Source organism: Balaenoptera physalus (genome assembly GCF_965194825.1).
Source record: "Balaenoptera physalus genome assembly, chromosome: 5".
Classification (NCBI taxonomy): domain Eukaryota; kingdom Metazoa; phylum Chordata; class Mammalia; order Artiodactyla; family Balaenopteridae; genus Balaenoptera; species Balaenoptera physalus.
The window spans coordinates 49266415-49271548 of NC_138884.1; the positions used below are offsets into that span (position 1 = coordinate 49266415).

Sequence of the window (5134 nt, forward strand, 5' to 3'; positions counted from 1 at the left end):
TAAATATTTTCTAGTGACTGATATTTCAGTCTGTGGAATTTGTCTTTCAGAGTAATTATTAAACTATATGGGATTTATTAAAAATTTGTATTCCTAAAATCCCAACAATCAAATTAGGTATCTGCTTCCAATTTTAAAAGGCTAATCAATCATTCTGGTACCTAGCTCTCAGCTATAAACTATTCATATGACATGACTATAAAGGGATTATTTAAAAATATACACATTTGTGTATATATAGTATATATATATATATATATGTACACACACAAAAATATGTATACATCTATATATGTACACACACAAAATATGTATACATCTGTATGCGCATACAAGCTTATATTTTACATAAACAAGGTCATGTTATAGATGCAGTTTTTTTCCTTTCTTATTTTTCATTTGCCTCTCTCTTCCCTACTTGTACCTCACCCTCTACCACATAGTTTTCCCAACCCCAAAGTAATAATCTGCTGTGTTATCTTCTGCATGCTATTATAATTATAAAAGCATGTGCTACATATGTGTTATATTTATTCAATTATTTAATTATAGAGGAGCACTTTGTCATGGATTGTTTTACAAAATGAGATCACATTATGCTTAGTCATGTGTATTTTACTATATAAAAAAATACTTGTAGCAATTTGTCTCGAATCCTTCCTCTACAAATTGCAGGTGCCTATTCTTGCCATTTAAAAAAATAAGAACCCATTTAAACACTCCTGTGACTGTTGTGTCACATAAGTGAGAAGAGAGGGCTGAAGAATTATATTACACTTCTGAATAGCCCTTGGTCAACGATGAAGAACCCAAACTTTAGTAATGTGATTAGTATCGACTTTCAGACCAATTGCAGGGGAAGAGAGTCTTAAGATACTTGTATATATAAGTCTGAGTGCCTCTGCAGTATTGTTATAGTAGTAAGAGCATTGGTTTGGGAGCAAAATGGCCCAGATTTTCACTTATATTCTGCAGTTGACATGCTGGCTAGCCTTTGGCAATTCACTTAATTTCTCTGAGGCAGCCTAATTCCTGGATAGAAGAAAATTTGTGTTCAAGTTTGTTACTAGGATTGTGATCCTAACTTATGAAGATTTTAAGTTATTATATTCTCTAACCTGTCAGCTAGAGGTAATATTTGTCATACTAACACCATAAATTATTGTTTTGGATCCTAGGGGATTACAATTCTTAGACTATAATGTGATTTACAAAAGTCAGTTGTCATTATTTTTGTTTCCTCATATATTGATTGAAGGATATAACAGCCATATTTGAGTGATGGTTCAGCTCTGCACTGTCTAGTATGGTAGCTACTAGCCACATGTGGCTATTCAGTGCTTGAAATATGGCTAGTCCAAATTGATAGGGGCTATAAATGTAAATACACACAAGATTTTATGACAGTATGAAAACGTAAAATGTCTTATTAATTTTTAAATATTGATTATATGTTTTTAAAAATTTTATTTATTTATTTTTGGCCGCACCGTGTGGCATGCAAGATCTTAGTTCCCCCGACCCCAGGGATTGAACTCGCACCCAGGGTTGTGGAAGCGTGGAGTCTTGATCTCTGGATGGCCAGGGAAGTCCCTAATATTGATCATATGTTTAAATGACACTTTTTGGATATATAAAGTTAAATAAAATATTAAAATTAATATCACCTTTTTAAAATTAATAATTATATATGTGTCAGGAGCCACTCAGTTGAAGGTATGACCTTAGTGGGTATGCTTGTGCCAGGTAAGCATGCTGCCTACCTTCAGCTGACACATGCTAGGGCTTTGAGAACCTATAGTATTCCCCATCCTCCAAGGGCTCCTGTAAGGTCATATACAGCTAAAGGTCAAGTCCTCCCATTTCAGGTGAATTATTGAACATGTGTGGTGCTAAAGGGCTAGCAGCCTGAAAATACTCTGCTGTTTTTCCTAATTAGTTGTGGGGGATTATGTTCCCTAACAACTGGTTGTTTATATCACGGGAATTCAGGATGGCTCACACATTCTGTCTGGTTTTTTCTTTGATCATCCTGCCCAGTCTTCAGCTCTAATTCCTGTCTGACTTCATGTTTCTGCTTTCAACTCTTTAGTTAAGACTTTCTTGTAATGACCTTCTCTTAAATCCTGCATTAGCTGTGTCTCCCCAAGCCCACCTCCTCGTTGAATGTACAGTGTCCCATACCTGTTGGCTGGTCTGGTTTTACTTCTTGAGTTGAATCCAAATGTTAACAGCCTTTGTTACCACTGAGGCTGGACTCTAACAAGTAATTGTCTTTTATTTATTAATTTTTTACTTGGCCAGATTTAGACTTCAGAGTTACTATACCATACTAAGTAGACTGCCTCTTAATGACACATTGGCTGACTGGCATATCATTTAATGAGGCAAATATGTTGTTAATTTAAATAACTTTAAAGCAAACCTGCCAGAATAAATGCATTCAAAAGCACAAATCTTGTGTTAACTAACCTTATTGGGGTAATCATTTAACAATATATTTATACATCAAATCATCATGTTGTACACCCTAAACTTACACAAAGTTATCTTTCAATAATATCTCAATAAAGATAGGAGAAAAAAATGATAGCACAAATCTTGAGAAGTTATACAGATATCCTAATTCCATTGCTAGTACTCAAAACCTTACTTTATAGTCACACTTTGTAAGGTTCTGTTTTTATAACATCTGCATTTTGTTTCCACTGTTCCAAGGAACCCAATCCTAGTGCATAAGTAAAATGTACCCTGTCAGAATTTGCACAGCCTGCCTATGGATGGTCAAAAGCTAAGGGGGAGACCTTAGCTCAGTTGGACGGTAGACCCAGCACTGCAAAGTATGAGGGCAGGCTAGAGATGGGTCAAATCAAACAAAGTAAATTTCATTGGTTAACTAAATTAAATAAAATTTAATTTTAAGGTCAAACTGGTGTCCAAAAGATTAACTAACCAAAATAAAAGGTGGAGAAAGCACGGTTTAGCAACATTATAAGAGAAAAGGAGTAAGGATGACTGGTCCTGACTAAATTATTAATATGAGGTTTCAATTTCAGGAAGATGTGACTTTGCTATCTATGAATATACATAATTTTAAACCATGATGTTATCTTAGTTGTTCTTAGCTTAGTTGTTTTGGCTTTGGAGCCAGAAACATGGAAAGCCAGATGTATTTTACCTTATATATGTTTGTTGATAAAGTGAAATTTTTCTTGTAACATTTACAGCTTAGCAAACGATTTAAAAAAAAATTAAATAGTAAGAGGATGATTGACTAATTCATAGTCTCCACGTCTATTCAGTATTTCATAACTCTATTTAAATTTATGCTTTAGAGTTCTTGTGCCAGGGCATGGTGACTACGTCAGGCTTGGCCCCTGATGGGGAGGTTAGACCAACTGAGTAGTGTCATTGACACTCAGTGACTACTCACTACTGAGTAGTAGAGGCAGTGACAGCCCTTTGTTGGCCTGGTGTTTCATGTCGAGGTAGAGATTGAGGACTTCCAACATGATGAGGACTCAGAGACTTATTTCTGTCCTCACCTGTGTGGGAATGACATCTCCATCATTGATGACAATTTAGAGAATGGGGCAGGCATGGAAATGTATCTGAGTTGCACTCTCTTTATAACCGTGATTTATGACAAAGATCAGTTTATGTGTAAAGAAACAGTCCCAGCCCCTTCAATCAACAAAGAGTTAGCTAATTGCCAAAGAAGACTTTAGGAATCCAAATCCTGAACAGCTGGAAATAAGCCAAGGTGGAAAAATCAAATGCAAAGTTACTGGTTTTTTCATGGGGACAACCGTGTTGTGGTTTGCTGTTCCAGGAGAGTGTGGATTCTTTCCATCAGGTGCCAAGTTCATCTTCAATCAAGGAAGCGAGATCATGACAGGACATACCTGGATTTCGTGTTTAGAAATCTGAATTGGAAGTGATCTTAATTTTTCCATCTGAATTGAAAGGAAGAGAACTTCAAATTAATGCTTTCTTTCCCTGTGTGTCATCATTTTTATATCTTACATCTCATTACTTCATTATCTGATAAGGGCATCATCTACGTCTAAGTCATTAGGATCCTTAATAAAAAAGGTATTTTATTTTTGAAAAAAAATTAAGTTATATTTTAATAGAAGGCCCAACCACTTGTCTAGTGGCTGCTGAAAATAAAGATGCTATGACCAGAAGTAGACTTTAAAGGCTTTGCATTTTTATGTTTGTGAATTTATAGGCAATTCATAGCCAGTTTCTTCCCTGCTTGGTGCTTCAGAGGAACCAAAGGACCAAGTTAAGGGGAAAGATGATCCTGCTGTAGTTGTCACACACATTTACGTTCTAAGATTCTATTAACATTTTTTATGATGCTCCTTCCCCAACAAACAAACAAAGAAATAAATTCAGTTTTAGGGTGGGTCTCCTCTCATCCCCTCTTGTGACAGTTTTCTTAGGTGGACTTTACATTGAACTCTTCTGGAAATTCTGAGATTTGACAGCACCTTTTCTAACCCACCAATCTTGTATTTGGGTTTTTGATGGTGATAGAATAGCTTCAAGTCCATAGCTTAGTGAAATACAGTATTCTGTGTTGAGGAAAAATGAATGATAAAGACATGTTGGACTCTGCCACTAGAACATAAAGTGAGGGAGACTTTTGTTTCTTTGTTTTATCTAAAACTTGCCTTTGACAACACTTTTGGCTCTCTTATTCAACCTGTGAGGCTAGGTGCATGTCTGTGATCCTGTCCTCTGCACTGGCCCTTTAACTTGCACTGTGCATCTTTCAGTCCAGCAGAACTGATGACTTTTCTATCAGAGACGACCTCCTGTCAGGGACGTATAGGTTTCTTCATCTACATGGTGATATGTTTCTTCATGAAAATAATAAAGCTTTAACGTTTTAACTTGGTAGTGTTTAGATACTTCTGTTGGAAGATTTTGAAGAGGGCAGGCACAAATCTCAACTAGTCACTTTAAAAAAAATTTTATTGAAATATAGTTGATTTACAATGTTGTGTTAACTTCTGCTGTACAGCAAAGTGACTCAGTTATAAATATATATATTCTTTTTCATACTCTTTTCCATTATGGTTTATCACAGGATATTGAATATTTATAGTTCCCTGTGCTATAT

The 5134-nt window shown here is 35.6% G+C and overlaps 1 pseudogene across 1 annotated transcript; it reads left to right on the top strand.

Moving 5' to 3' along the window:
* The first annotated feature begins 1718 nt into the window (after positions 1-1718).
* On the top strand, positions 1719-4844 carry LOC309661500 (putative DPH3 homolog B pseudogene; annotated as a pseudogene). The gene is made up of 3 exons: positions 1719-1746; positions 3336-3388; positions 3459-4844. The product of its transcript is annotated as a putative DPH3 homolog B pseudogene (transcript).
* Positions 4845-5134: the final 290 nt, after the last annotated feature.